At 30.2% G+C, this 17360-nt stretch overlaps 1 protein-coding gene across 9 annotated transcripts in view; it reads left to right on the top strand.

Annotated features, from left to right (window-relative positions):
• The window catches only part of LOC130894048 (agrin-like), a 451778-nt gene that overhangs the window by 216958 nt on the left and 217460 nt on the right, over positions 1-17360 (top strand). For 2 of the 9 annotated variants that reach the window (XM_057800658.1, XM_057800588.1), the window contains exon 1: positions 7640-7809. The exons of the other annotated variants lie outside the window; for them this stretch is intronic. The gene's annotated coding sequence lies outside the window, so the exon portion shown is untranslated. Of the gene's footprint in view, positions 1-7639; positions 7810-17360 lie in introns of those variants that run through there. 9 annotated transcript variants of the gene reach the window in all.

The raw sequence follows: 17360 nt of genomic DNA, 5'->3' as shown, positions 1-17360 counted from the left end.
ATATAGTATTTTAAGTGATTATCACTTTTCACTCCACTTATCTCTCTTACTTTGTCATTAATGATTGTATATTGTGTAAAAAGGTGAAAGAGCCACAGAGCAATTTCTATGTATTCAATTAAAAATTTTATTTATGTTATCATATCCACATTATCCATTTAGCTATTTTCTATTTCTTGTGCATATAAAATTTTTTATTGGTATTGTTATTTTTATTAATATTCAACGGAAGTTGGTCCGGTGATTAGTTCCAGTTATATCTATTTCCCAATGTTTCTTGTAATAACAGATCAAAACGGTCACCATTCAATATTGTATCAAATTATATATATTATTATAAAAACAACAAGGCAAAAAATGAACTGAAGAAGGGGAGATATTTTTATTGGAAAAAATTTGGAAATGAAGACTTCGATTGAATCCAAAGTTGGAGAGAAAATATAGTTGATAAATTTTGTTTAGTATACCTCTAATTGGGATTCGTTTGTTTGGAGTCAAGTCAAAGCTTTCAAACGGAATGGTTGTACTAGGAGCATTTGTCGACGATACGATCAGTGTTGTTTCGGTGTATTAGGCGAATTAATATCGATAACTATCCAGTTATAAATAGTATTAAAAACGGGGAAGTAACTAAAAATCCCACAATTATAACGTTAACGATGTAATGGATTATAATTTGGAACTTATTGATTTATTGTTTCGAGACTCGGTGAATAGGAATATGTACTATGTAAATGTAAAGCTTGGGAGACCTAAATGATAAATCCAACGAAGTATTAGAAAGATTCATGGGAAAGAAAGGTGAAAAAATTGAATATAATAATGGAGACAGAATAGAAAAGAACATAAGAATAGCAATTACAAATTTTAATACAAACTTACCAAGAAGGAGCCCAATCGAAATGAAAAACCATTAATTGACTATTTCTCAAATAATGGTCGGAAACCGAATTTTGTAACATATGTTGCAAGACAAGCGGAAATTGGTAGGGGTAACTACCTACTAAAAATGATTATGCATATGAGTTCTAATTGAAAACAAAAATACACAAACGAAGATGTAACAGTAATAAATAAATGCTATAAATTAAAGAAAATCCAACCAAACTTAATATCAGGAAAAAATTTATTATCATCTAAATAAAGAGATGAGAAAAGAGAGACTAGAATAGGGGGGAAATTTAAAATAAGTATCCTTGAAACTGCCAAAGAGACAGAATATCGAAAATACCTAATAAAAATATAAGGAAGAATGGACGTAAGAAAGTTAACGAAAGATTTAAATTATGAATGAAATAGGTACTTAAATACGGAAAATGGAGCAAATTGTGAAAAATATAAAGTAATCACAGAAGAAATATCAGAAAAAGTAAAATAAGCTGAAGACACAAAATGACAGAAAACTATAGAAAAAATTGAAAATTATTTTATGGAACTATCAATACAAATAATAGAGATAAGGAATATTATAGGATGTTTTTAAAGACAAGGAAATAAATACAATCACGTAGGATGATAAAATTGTAAGGCCATGGAGAGAATATTTTGAATTACTTCCTTATGTAGATATAGGGGATAAGACGATAGTAAGATAAGAAAATAAGCTAGGATAATTGCGAGGGAGAGACAATATGCTGCAATGATAAAATATATGACAAAAAAAGAATAAATGATTTGGCAGAATTACTAAACGAGATGATGCTGCAAAAGAAAAATACCTGAAGATTGGAACCCAGGAATTGTGATATCTATATATGAGAGTGGTGACAGTGAAAACCATAAAAACTACTGAGGTATAACAGTAACAAGCATAGCAGTAAAAATATTGATTACAATATTAGATAGAAAAGAATAAGAAATAAGGTCAAAGACACTTAAAAGAACTCACAATGTGGCTTTAGAATGGGAAGAAGCTTTAACGACTGATATTTAGACAATTAATTGAGGTACGAATAGACAATCAAGTAAGAAATCAAAAAATGATAAAAAAATTAAGTTAATTCCTTTATGTCTTCTAGATTTGGTTAAAGCCTGTAATCAAATAAATAGAGAAGATATATTTATAATAGTTAAAAACTGAAATATTGATCAGAAGACGATAACAATGATAAAAGTGATATACAAAAGTAATAGAAATATGATACTAACAAACAACGAAGAATTGGTCATGATAACAGCAAGAGAAAATAAAGTATATAATATTCAAATACAGGGAAAACAAATTTAATAAGTAGAGAGATATAAATATCTACATGTAATAACAGAATGTAATTACAGACTAGAGCAGCAAATAATTGAAAAAATAGAAAAAGTGGGAAGCTTATTAATGCAATAGAACATTAATCTTTGAAAAACAAGAAGAACGAAAAAACATAAAAATATAAATACTGAAGCTTTCAAATATTTACAGCTGTGAGATATGGATATTACATCAAAATCAAGTAGACCGAGTAAATGCAATGGAAACGATAATCAACAGGAAAATGGGAAATGATACAAGAAAAGATAGAACTAGAAATGGAAGATCTAGAGAGATATTGAATATAAGACCATTTAGAAATAAGATATATGATTCACAATTGTAATAGTTTGGACACATATGTCGAATACCCAGAAACAGAATACCAAAAAAATTCAAAGTAGCAAGAAAAAATTGAAAAAAAAACCAAGAAAATCATGAATTGAAATTGTGAAAGGAGCTGCAGAGACAATAGATATAAGAGGCAAACTTAAGATAGAAAGGCCTTGGGAACAATTTCTATGTTATGAATTATATTGAGTTAGAATATTTCATGTCGATTCTTCATAAAACATCAACAAATTTTTAAGAAATATATATGTAGGATCGAGATTATTGCTCTACTCCATCTACACCTACGCACGAAACACGAGTTCTTTTCAGCAGCCTAAAGCCCACAATAACAGTCAATTCAGTCGGGAGTAAGACGTAGACGGTAAAGATTACGCAACTAAGACGGCTTCCTGCGTGATCAAGACAATCTCCCGCTCATTTAACGTATAAACCACATACACGAATATTTTTACTATCAAACTTAGTTCTCTTATTTACATTGTACATAAGTAAAGCGTTTCTATTGTTTAAATTCTATAACAAAAGTGTTTTCCTTCTAACTGGCGTTTTAAGAAGAAAAAAACCCTAGACAACCAAGAAATCCCTACATTTTTGGGGCCTTGTCCGTGATGAATATGGATCAACTGTGATCAATAGGGCGAATTGGGATCAAACGACGTTGAAAAGATACAAAAACGACGTTAAAAAAGTACAAAAACGATGTTAAAAACTGTAGAACGACGTGGAAAACGCTAGAACGACGTGGAAATTGCTAGAACGACTTAGAAGTGCGAAAATAAACCAAGGGCTGGACACCTCAAACTTCTGATAGACTTTCCGTAGTTAAATTGATTATTAGAGCAGAACATTCTCAAATAAAGTGTTATGAGAAACCTGATAATTTGAGCCTGAGGTGAGAAGTATTTTTACCACAAGATAAACATACTATTTTCACCTGTAATCGAAAACAATACTATAGTGTATTTTGAAATTTATATGAATGTTTAAAAAATGTAAATTTAAAGATTTACCACTGATTTGGGTTTGATATCACCCTATCGCTAAATGTTATTAAGAATAGACAGTGATGATGATTTCCAGGCTATCGAAACACCACAGAAATTAGTAAATGCTACAAAAAATATTTATTCACAAAGTTGGAAGCACCTACTTATACTATAGTTAAATTTGAGAACCAAGAGTTTGTATACACCGAAGTGGAGAGAGTGAGGTTAATCAAGCACCGAATTGATTCACTCATGTATATTTATGTAAATAACTGTATTCATACAGGAGTTGCAGGCATGATTATGAGAATGACCATGGACTTGGAAAGATCTTCAGTAGAAAAAAGTATCTACTTTGTTTTAAAGTTATAACGAGAAAATGTATATACTTTTTGGAAGCTAAGACTAAAATGAAGTAGCATTAACACCTGAATCATAAAACATCTCTAAAGGAGAAGCAGGTGAGACATTTGAAAATTGTTTCAGTAATTGTGAGAATCACGGATGGATAGCAGCCTACCCAATAGGATTGGTCCTCAGGGAGGACTGTGATACGAACAACTTTTAATAATAGGAGTCCAAAGTTTTATCGAATACTCCTCAATATTATAGATTGAACATATATACGTAATGAATAATTGTTCCCGGTTAACTAAATTTCTAATTTCTATGTATTGATGCGCTGTTCTCATGAACAGAAGTAAAATTATGAGCATTATAATAATGAATAATTGTCAGTTATTTCAAGGAGAATTGAATTTATTTTTGAAAGTGGTTTCCATATATAAAAATTAAACATAGTAATATATAAATTATTTGGGATAATTATGGATTTCCGTTTGATTTGTGGAGAAATATGATTTTACGAATACTTACGTATTCACCATGTGATTTTGAAATTGTCAAGATGAATTTTGAAAATGAACAAAATGTATCAAATTATCTAAATACATTGACGTTTTTCAGTTCACGAATTATTTGATTATTTTGTTGTCATGCTTCTTTCAATTTCATTTGTTCATCCTCCCAGTTTATACATTTAATAGGTCTTTCGCTGTTTATCAGTATCTTGGGGTTTGAGTTTGGGGTTTGAGTTTGAGGTCCATATTGCATCCAATTGTACGGTAATACTTATCTCAGACACATCAAGAGTTTTTTTCTTATTATCAAATGAACAGTATCATTAATCTGTATCCCGTACCGAAAAAATCGGAGAAGCTTTGCAAATATTTTATCCCTTGCACTGTTTTCTTCTGGTTACACATTGTAGTTGAAGCATCAACATGTCATTTTTTAAATATACTTCAAAAATGAAATTAAAACGTAAGTAATGAATGAGTAATAATTAATTATTCATTCAATATTGCGTACAATGACACAATGTTTGACAGACTGCTACCGTTCTAAATAATAATGTTTTGTCTAAATAACAATCTATATTCTGATATAAGCTGCTTTACAAGCTGTAGAAAACATAGAAACTAATTCAACCAGTAATAAAATGCAACAAACTACTTACATTACATTTTATTTGATATTATTTTATCTATCAATTTTTTTCAACTAAATACGATCCATTATGGTTATCATAATCATGAGTACCTAATCAAAGTAATGATATTTATTTTTTTCAATATTGTATACGACAAACTCTCTTAAATATTTTTATATTTACTAGTCAATAATATATTGTGCTCGTCCAATAGTGGATGGATAGAGTTATTGTAAATTATCGTAAGAGATACAATTTTTTATCGAGCTCTCCCAATATTAGTACCATGGCCACATATAATTTCTAAGCTTACCATTTTCTTAAAAGCTATCCCCAATGTTTAATGACAGATATTAATTATTCTTGTTTATAATTAACATTTCAGAACTAATTGAGATAAATATAAAATATATTGAGTCAAAAAATTTATATTAAAACTCAATGTAATCAAATTGGGAGTTATATACTGTTAGGTAAAGGACATAAAATGACACCAAGAGTATTGTCAGCATAAATTGCTCCTTCATAAATGGAGCCAAATCTTCAGCAATACTCAATAAAGCTCAAGACACCAAAGGAAACTCATACTTAGTCTTGGAGTTATCTATCATCCGCGCTAAATAGTTATACGCTGACTTACTACTATTAATATTATGATTGTGGATGTTTGTTTTTGACTTTCCGTGGAAACACAAAAAATATGTACAGTTATCATAATTGATGTAGGTAGATATATCTTCTTCTTTTTTGTTGATTTGGGTTGTTCTCCCGATGGAAACCTAGCATTTTCCTGGCGTGAAAAAAATATCATGTGGGAACATGTTATATTATACATACATACATACATACAAAAGTTTTTATCATACTCGATGTACCCCAAAAACTTAAGTTCGATAAATTTTTGATTTTTTGTTCAGTGTTCTATGTATTCTAGTATAAACAGAAATAATGTTAACAAAAATCAATTGATTTTATGTTAGTAGCACATTGCGTTGTTTATAGTGATTTTTTGTGTTATTTAGTGAAATTCGTCAATTGAACATGTTTTGTAATGAAAATCTATTACTGTAATCTAGCAATTCCCATATTCACATACATATTTTATTAAATATAATTTAATGGAAAAATTTAGTGGCTTTCCAAATTCCATTCAATAATATGTTACAATTATTTTTTCTCTACCCACTGCAATTTTTAGATTGTAAAAAGTAAGAAGTACAATGAGGATATATTTTAGTCTGAGCATGTTCATTTTTGGTTTCTAGTGTATTCGAGTATACTCGTATGTTCCATTGATAATTTTTGTGAATGTTTTGGGATGATATACTGTATAAATAATATAAACGCTATCTAATTTTGTCAATTCCTACCCACTTTTTATATGCCAAAAATATGTTGCAGCCATCTATCAAATTATTCATAGCTGAATCAAGATTTATGAAATATAACTATAAATTTTACTTGAATTATTAGGACTTTTCTATCATTGATAGCTTTCTCGATTTTATGTATTTTATTAACCATTACTGAAAATTCTTTTTTACATGTACTTACTTTACATGTACAATTGATAGAGACTTAAAATCAAGATAATATATCATGAAAACCATATAAAAGAGGTCTAAGCTAAGGAGTGTGCAATTAACCTACTTAAGATCCCAGGCTGAAAACTTTTATTTGGAAAAGTATGTTGGGCTTCAACTGAAGCATAGACAACTGGTAGGTACTTAGATGAAGTGAACAACACCAGCTTTTTAACGAAACGGACAACTGCGTATTCAAGAAGACACAAACAGTAGAATTGAGATATAAGAAACAGAAACTCTTGAGAAATCCGACTTGATTGCAACTTTCAACTGTAGTATTGGTTGTAAGTGACGCAGCTAATGCTAATGGAACAAATCTGGGTCAAAAGGAGCTTATGCTATTCAAAAAGTAAATTTATATTTTCAAATTATAACTAGGTGAAAAACATTGTGTTCCCTAAATAAACAGAAAATATAAATTTCCAGGGATTTACAATATTTGTTCGAAATAATTTCAAGAAATAATAGAAATTGAAAAAAAAAAATAGAGTAATATGAGTATGAAAAAACAATTTTGTGAACAACACATATATAAAACAAAGTTACAAAAATAATAACAAAAATTAACCCTCAGGTACAAAGAGAGATATCACCACAGTTTAATTTGAAATTTTATTGTTACTTCTGGTAGGAAATAGAGGAAAAGGACGTTTTTGAAGACTACACTAATATTTTAAACTTTGAAATAAAAAAAATATTTGACAGAAAAAGTGAAAATCTGATCGGAATCTTACATTCAATATATACTCAAAAATATAGATAGTTCAATTAAAATTTTTATTTTTATTTAGTGTGGGTTTCAAATTATAAATTACAAAATTAATAATTTTTATATACATTGGGTATAACTGCAAATATCTTAGACTAACATTAATAAGTATGGAACACAGTAGCAGCAAAAATGATTTGTCACAGAAAAACCTGTCATATTGGCCGGTAGTTCTGCTCAAGGCGTTATCCCCACTTAACCAAAGCCCTTCGATTACCGCGCAGCCAGTCTTTCGGTAGCTTGAGATCGAAAAGCATGTAGAAATTTCCATGCGTTATTTACATTTTTCGGTCACGTGCATTCGAAAACTTACAGATTTGCTATAAATTTAATCTAATAACCTAGTTCCTTAATAAAGTGGATAATTTATAAGTACCCTAAAGGTAAGATAATCAGTCCTTTGAATGTTTGATACGATAAAATATATTTATCTCTTTGGAGGTAGTAAACCATATATTAATTTAATGAAGATCATGTTGACTTGACCATACATTCCATTTTGCTCCAGTACAGTAGACTAATTAATGATAGTAGATGTTATATGACAGGCCGTAATAAAACAAAGTGGTTGTGAAAAATTGAATAGTTTTCGTTGTTCACATATTCAATATCACTGTCCTGTCTGTCTATCATTTCAATAGTTTTATTTCTAATAATAAGACTCAATATTAACTAAAATTCTATAATCATAATTTCAAATATAAATTCCATTTCAATTTAATGAAATATAAAAATGTTTGATCTCAAATTCGACTTTTCTGGACAACAAAATACTTCCAAAAAAAATATGTATTTTGTCTTAGCTATTTGGGTGATTTTCGTTAGATTTCACAATGTATATAATCTCTTTAATAACAATGTCTTTGTTCTGCATACTCTTGAATGAATTCACATTCAAACATTGGTATTTAAGTATTTGGCACCAATTGGATGTTTCCATAGTATCAAAGATGTTTAAGTTTATTTGAAATGATTCGTTCTTATATAAATCCAGTGTAATATAAAATAATCAATTGTAATATTAATAATCAATTAATATTTCATATTTGTCATGTTTGTCGATAGCTTCATGGAAAACTCATATTTTATCGAAAACTGTTTTCAACATCATACAATAGTTGGTAATTGAAACCATATTCTTCGATTTTCCTTTCATTACAATAATGACAGAGTTTTACATTTTTTTTCTTCTATATGAACATTCTTCCAGTTGAATTTTATTTTAAAAACTGACTGGGTGTATTTGGACCAAACTAGATAGTATTGGAGGAAGTAAATTCGTCGAAATTACGTAACCTACGTTTTCATAAAAGTTTTTTTAAAGTCACTAGTAAATTTGACCAAAAAGTGTCACAGGTACCTGAGAACAGGAGGCAGGTAAGTATCTGAAAACAATGGTTTTCGTTAAATCGCTATACTTCAATCTAAATTTTAATACAAACAATAATATACTTTAGAGCATCCCTAAATTCTATTTCTATATTTAAGGTTGGGTTAAGTTGTAGTATTTGTATAAATTTGTACATTTTTGATGATATAAGCTTACATACGTAACTGAGAATTGTACACTTCAATTTTCCTAACTCAATTGAAATATTTTTCTAATATTTAAATAGGTTTCTTGGGTTTTAAAATATGAACCAAGTTATATGTACAAATATTGCATCCTAAATGTCTATAGTCAAATTTACCATACCAAAAGTCTTCTACCGGCTATATAGCCGAATTTACTACCGCCCGATAATAAAGTCTATTAGTCGGAAAGTTTAGCTAGGCCAGATCATCTGTAAGATAAAATTTATTATTTCGAAAGTTTTTTTATTTTTTCATAACATCAGTATTTTACTTATTGAGTAGCATTCAGTTCTACTAAGATTATTCAACATATTAGTTATAAAGGAGTATATTTATTACAAAAAGTTGAGGCAAAAATCTTTCTATTTTACCATATTTGCTCGGTCTGCCCATGTACCACTAGTTTTATTAACGAGAAATAATCGTTTACATAACAATTTTCGGAATCTGAGTGGTATTCAAAATAGGACCATTCTACTTGACCTTTTTATTGAAGTGGTCAAAACATTCACAAAATAACTATAAAATTATATATAAATATTATGATATTTTATTATTTTCATAAGCCCCTACTCAGTAATATGATATTTTACCACTTTTTACTAATTTAAGAGAGTTGCCGGTTTAAAAGCTGTATTTTAGTTGAATAATATAATATTCGAGAATTTTATAATTTTTTTTCGATAATATGCATCAAGGCGTCTGTTGAATAAATGTTATTGATCATGAAACATTAAAGATCACTATTTCACCAAAATTTATCAACAAAATCCACTTCACTGTGAAAACTGTCTAAGATAATTCCAAAAAAGTAGACCCCTTATTGAGTGTAAGCAAATTCAATTATTCATATAAATCACCCATAAGAGAAAGTTACAATTCAATGACTTATATCAGCAACAATTTCCTGAAAATTGACTAGCTCTGAACAAGTAAAAAAATATAATCGTGAAAATATGATCAAATTTGTAACTTGTACCATCATCAGAATTACTTTATAATGAAAGAATATGGCTACGTGTAAATTTGATTTATACCTCTAAATAACCCTTAGACAACGTGAATGACCTAATGCGAGCTTTTTATTATTTTATTCTTTTCAATTTTCTCAGTTAAGTTGGTAAGGAGACTCAAATGACACTATCACAACTTTTTAACTACGGATGTATTGAAACTGAATGATATATTAATAAACTCAATAACTATCTATTCCCACGAATCTTTTGGAGCTTACATGAATAGTTGTATAGGCGATATAAAACTTCTTATATATGTGTCTTAAGCAGCTTACACCTATTAAATGACATTAACTTTTTCTTGAAGCTCCTAAAAAATAACAATAAAAATCGTTTATTAAAGCTTGGGAATCAGGTAGAATAACCGATTATAAAAAATACATCGATCACTGAAATGTACATAAGCTAATACATACTTCAAATGATCCTTAAAAACCCATTTTTTACCTAACCCAACCTAACTCGCCCTTTTCCCCTAACACTTTAGAAATTTCCATTATTCAAAAATATCTCAGCAATTAGTATAGTGCTAAATCACTGGAAACAATTTTCAAGATGCAGTAATGCAGTAATGGTTCATCTATAACTAAATATTATCGAACAATTAGGGAGAGAGAAATGCTTTATCATCAAAAAAATGGTTAAAACTTGTAGACAAATGCTTGAAAAAAACTTGGAAACAATCAGATAGAAATGTACAATAGGTTCTGGGATTGCGGTAATTATCATCTTTAATGGCTCATTCCTCGAAATGTATAATCCCTCCGTCAATGGGTTTGACACAACTTTAATACCAATTTCGACCTATCTGCTACTTTTGGCCCAACTATACATCGTTAAAAACATAGACTCTATTTTATTTTAGCCCTCACAAATTTTGTATAAACCTTTCTTGGAGGATGTATTTTTTTCTATTCACGTTTTCTGCATTAATTGTAAACGTTATTTCTGTGTTTATGTCATTTTTTGTTCTTTTTTGTTTGGCTTTGAGGTTTAAACTTATTCCAATGAAACGAAAGTTCTTTGTGGAAGAAGAAACATCTTGTGAATTCCTAATCACAGAACCGACATCTACACCTCAACTGGATTGTGAAGACAATAATTTTAACACTCCTATCTATATAATGTAATGTGAAGAATTTGCTTTTTCAGATGTCTTGAAAATGCTTATTATTATCAACTCGCGATAACACATGAACATTTTCTAGTGGAGATGAACCTAGGAGTATATCTGACGATTGTGATACAGATCAGTGTAGACCATCAATTAACTATCCGTCGAGTGCAATACCGAGTTCGATGCAATGGGCCTCCGAAGCACAAGTAAAATAATCGCAAACTTATATACGCAAAATTTCATATTCGAAATAGAAAATAATCATTGACTTCCTTAGAAATCTTTAATAAAATTATTTTAATAGTAATAAATATCAATATTAATTTTAGGTATAATGAACTCTCTCGTTGATCTTTGTGTATCTTACTATTGTTTCAAAGTTGAGGTCAGTCAATGAATCACCTTCTGAATGGTCAGTCTTGATATGACTCCTAGAATATGGGTTAAAACATTATTCGTTTTACGTATCTTTGTATATTTTCCCCATCCCAAAAACTATGTTTAGCTCTCTTCTGTTTCTTCTTCAGTCTCTATACCCTATGGTTCGTTTCTAAACGTTTCCCATCTCATCATGTGAATCGATGTCACTGTTTTTCTAAATCCTCCTTTATTGCGTAGATGTCATATTTTTCCAACAATCTTCTTACTTTTTCATAATAATATAAGTATAAATAAGATAATGAAAATATCGAGAACCTTGACATATACTATGTTGAGCATCAGCGAGTGTTCATGCGAATTCTGCAATTAACTCATTTTGATTACTACAATCAAAGCAGCATAGTTCCACCAGTAGGTAGATATCAACACGTTCCAGGTTGATTCTGAATGCTTGATATATTTATACATGTAACTCAATGTAAAGTCATTAAATAAGTGTAAAGTTTAAACATTAAAGTTACATCGTGATTAAAATGTGTAAATTGTGTTGTTTATCAGAGGATTGGTTCAAAATTTATTGAAAACACTGGCTAAAATGCTTAATGGGTATCGTCACCTTAATTGGGATATTTGAATCTACCACTACACAGAATTTGTATAATCAGAATTTGTCTTATATAATTTGATATATACGACGAAAGTCTTATGTTTGTAAACATAAACCTTAAATGTTACTAGTCGTTAGTGAATCATCGGCGGAAGGTATTTTCAAAAGATTGAGAGATTTGTCCTTTCACTTATCGAATATTTCACATAAAACATGGAGATCTGGGAAACAAAATATTGATTCTCTGAACGACCTGGTCTGACACACCATTTGTTGATGAGATACTACGGCAATAAATCTTTCATGTGGATATATATATATGTATTTAATATTATAATTTTCCATTCATTTTTGCTGGTACTCATTGGTATTTTTTAACTGCAATTTTAAATGAAAATTGAAAAATATTTCGATCGAGCACGTATTATATATAATATCATTATCAGGCTATGTAATATATTTTTAACAAGTGTATAAATCTTTTTTGTCCAACTCCTATTTATTTTGTGAACTTGGTACTATTGTATTTTTGTAAAGTATTTACAGCGTTATTAACTCATTCTAGAACATATCTATTGTTTTAGAACTGAATAGTTCTATTGAATAACTTTTAAAATTTTTTTAGTGTTTCATGAGATCAATTTTACCATTGTTATGTACTTTGTCTAGTTGTTTCATTTTTATAAGCTGCTCTTTTTAACATTGCTCTGAAACATAGAGAGATAGAATCATCGCCACATATGTTCTTTTCTTTATACTCTATACTTCATTATGAATATATTCTAAACAATATAGTAGTATAGGACTCGCATCTTCAAAGTGATAGAAAATGTTCGACCTGTTAGTTAAATAGGTACATAAAACTCGTCTCAACGATAATTATATGAAATAATAATTAAAAAATTGATAAATCATATATAAATATTTTTTCAAATGTTTACTCTTTAAATTTTAAAAAAAGAATGAACATTATAAGATAATAAACAAACAACAACAGTGATAGATTTTGATAGAAAAGTCGCTCTTTCGTCAAACTGTACCCGTACATGCACGTATTATTTTCCAATAACATATATATTTTATGTTTCGATTGGGACCTCATTCCTTATATATACGAAAAAAATATATTTGTTAAGTAAAATATGTGACATCCCGGAACATTCGAAAGACTTATGGAAAACGACTTAAGAGGGTTATCTTGGAAAAAAATGCTTTTAACACTATCTTTATGGAAGAAAGTTCCTTATCCGGCCTGATCATGCAGCACTCAAGTGGTTGATGCAGTTCAAGAATCCCGAGGGTCTGGTTGCCAGATGGATTGAACGCCTTCAGAAATACAACTTCGATATCCAACATCGAGCCGGTTACAGTTATAAAAATGCCGATTCCGTATGTAGACGACCGTGTCCATCTGACTGCTCCCACTGTGACAAAGTCGAATCCTAGGAAGCTGTAGTTTCAAGAACTACAGTGGTTAATGAAGAATGGTCACCCGCGAGGCTCAATGTGGGAATCACTTGTCCTGGAAAAGGGCCGTTTCAAAAGAACCCTCGAGAAAGATGATGGTTTCGATAAGAGTTAGTCATTCCAAGAACGAGAGTAGCCGAGATACACAAGAATTTACACGACGGTTTATCGAGACATGCGACGATGTGAGGGACTGGTGTAAGAAATGTTCGACTTGTGCTTTAGAAATCACTGGACCATTCCTGACGACAGGCAGTGGTGGTAAATACATCCTAGTCGTGATGTACTATTTTACAGAGTGGGTGAAAATTTATGCGATCCTTTATCAAGAGGCCACAACTGTGGCGGAAGTATTGTGAAAGAAATTATCAGCCAATATGGTGTGTCTTTGGAAGTCCAGAGCGATTAAGAAAGAAACTTCGAGAGGCACATGTTCCAAGAAATCAGGGACCAGCTGGAAATGAAGAAGTCCAAGATCACCGCATTACGTCCACAATTAGATCGAATGGTCTAAAGAATGAACAGGACCATTGGCAGATATCTGTCCAAACTAGTTTCCAGCCACTAGAGAGATTGGAATCAGTATCTATCCCTAGTTGCAATGGCTTAATCATCAGCAATTAATGAGTCCACGGGTAAAACACCTGCGTTCTGTTGACGTGAAATGAGGCTTCCTTATGACCTACAATTTGGTTGTGGGCCTGGAGAAGATCTAAATGGGGGAAGATTATGTGATCCAATTGAGATGACATGCACGAATTTGTTTTACATCAAATTTCATCAGGGACTGAAGGTAAACTAAAACTTAATAACATGACTCACTTGTTTTATACAATAAACCTTCTTCCTCGAAAATTTATTCTAGCGGAAGATCCTCCTTGGCGGGATTTTTTTATATTTCTAAACTATAGAGTATACAGTAAGGAATTGGCCCTTTGTCCTTATTTGAACGTTTCTTGAATTTAGCAACTTATTAGTGGATACATTTTTTAACAATTTCATATTATTATATCTTTCTCATGAGTATAACTGGCAGCGTTAACGATATTACTCCATTCTTTGGTCCGTCCATATTTTAAATGAGCTATGTGCTCTCTAAACCGGACAATAACGGATCTCTTAGTCTACCAAATATACTTCCCGTCACATATATGAAATTAACTGTGGTGATTGTAACTCAAATCAATGACTATATTAACGGTGCCCTTGGAATGGTAGCAAAATGAGTTTTTGCAGCTATGCAGTTACTCAAAATATTTCTCAAGAAATTTATATTTCAACTATCACCTTATGTAGATTGTACGAGAAATATATTTCGATCTCCAGACTTGCTTGGACTTCTATCTATCTATGGGGTAGGTTGATTAATATTGTAATATTCAATATAATATGTATACATATGAACAGTTTCATTCTTGGGTGAGGCTTAACCTCAAAAACATGTTTAATTAGTAGTATTTATTCGGTGCATTTCAGTTCTTAAGTTCCCCGACGGCCATATTGAACCATCTGAAAATATTCTCCACTGTTTTATTTAAGTCATTTCGATACAAAAATGCCTCGGAAGTCCTTGAGACTAGTAATTTTCAATATAGAGCACTTCATAATAGTTATTTATATGTGCAATGATTAATACATGACACCGATTGTTCTACATACTAAACTGGACAAACAAAGGAACATAAAAAATATTCAAACAATAAACCAACTACTAATAGTATGTTACGTAAATATTAAAAATTCTCTGCATATTCATATCGATTATTATGTACATATCAAGCTTTCATTGTATTTCTGATATATTTTATTTCCTTTCCTGTTGGTACGAGAGCCATACAGCATATTTATACCAAATTATGTACAAAATTGAGGGTGACAATACAACGCGTCGGAATGTATTTGGCAGAGAATTCAATTTATTCAATGAATTCACGTATGTAGACTGTATACGAGGGCAACATTAAATTTACTCCCAGTAGTATTTTTCTACAGCTATTTATTCGAGTTTGCTGACGTGACGACAGAAAACTTGAATTCAAGTGAGAAGATCCTTCTCTTTCAAACATTTGCACATTCCGTTCAGAAGTTCCGGTTTGGAATTCAAATAGAAATCAATATCACTCAGTTTTTAAACTTGCGTTTAGATTATATTTCTTGAATAATACTTCCCTTCTATATAAACCCATCAACCACTATTTTAGAAATTGTAAAGATAATTATTATCAAAAGTTGACCGAAAACTGCAATACAGAATATGTTTCATTTACACATATTATTCATTATTCAACTTAATACTTGTGTTTAGGAAAAAGAAAAAATGTGACTAAAATAATATCAGCGGAAACTTTATGGTTATCCAACAAGAAACAAACCTTAGTTTACATCTTGAATACAAACGCGCGGTACCACTGGTATGCACATATTCATTATTTTTTCGATCTCCTTGCAACACGATAAGTAATTAAGTAATTTACCAACATAATAATGAAGATAGTCTCGACAATCTTTTGATCAAAAGTACAGAATAATGATTGATTTCGTAGAAAAATCAAGTATGGTTTACTTCGTTTTTATTTGTACTACCAGAAAAATACTATTAAATAATTTGCAACCCCCAAGAAAGCGAAAAAAAATTGCGCTCTCGGGAAACCTAATATTGATTCAATTTAAACAAAAATCATTTGCATCATCATCTTCATCGAATCATTTGTTTCATCTATAAATTATCATCTAACTAATTTGCACCCTGTTAAATTGGAGCAAACATAAAAGTAACGAGCGCCTGAAAAAAGTAATGCTAGATTATAGCAGAAAAGAAAACTTTGGCTATTTTATTTTTCATATAATCACTTCCATCTATGGTGAAGTTATGAAGAAAAGATCTTAATTGAGTACCTAATTTGAGCAGTCTCATTAAATACTCATTAATGATAAAGAGCAAGCCACGTTTCTTTTTGTATTGATGCTGATGTTTGCGAATGTTTTTAGACAATACCTAAATCACATATTAAATTTTCAAGTAACTTGAGTTGAATTACCAAGTAGTACTTGTGTACCAGACTGTTTATTCTTTTATAGTCTAGTTCTTTACTATTTTGTCATTTTGGACACTACAGAAAACAATTTCACCATGGCTTTCATTGTCACCCTAGCATGTTCTGGTATGAATAAGAATCACGAGTAGATTATCAGACAATGATACAATTGGTTTGAATAGTATAACTCATTTAGGTACTGTGCTTCATTTTATACTATTAGATCAGTTAGAATTTATGGGTTTTCTTTTTAATTAGTTATGTTTATTAAATTGGAAGAATTTTAAGCTATTATTGACATTTAATTAGTACAATCGAATTTACCCTACTCTCCGCTGTATGAAGAATGTCGCTCGAGAAAGTGCTATACTATCAAAAGTACCAAAATTTTGTGCATTGTTTATAATTTCCCTACTTTAAAATATATTCACGATAAACTATCACAGCTACTGAAATCTCATATTCCTCTAGAATTCCTCATATTTCGAAGTTAGAAATGAACAACAATCTATATTCCAATTGATTGGGAAAATAAAACAAGACATTTATAATTTAGTAAGTAATTTCATAGACAATCATGAGTTCAGGTTCACGAATCATCAAGGGAAGTGTTATCAAAAGATATAACTAATCTGATATAGTGTTAAATAATTGATACTTATGCTGGGAAACTGTGCAGCCAAAGGTAAGACAATAGAAAGAAGCATCGAACTATCGCCCAATTACACTCATTTAC

This window comes from Diorhabda carinulata, chromosome 1, assembly GCF_026250575.1.
Source record: "Diorhabda carinulata isolate Delta chromosome 1, icDioCari1.1, whole genome shotgun sequence".
Classification (NCBI taxonomy): Eukaryota; Metazoa; Arthropoda; class Insecta; order Coleoptera; family Chrysomelidae; genus Diorhabda; species Diorhabda carinulata.
This window is presented reverse-complemented; position numbering and strand designations above follow the sequence as displayed.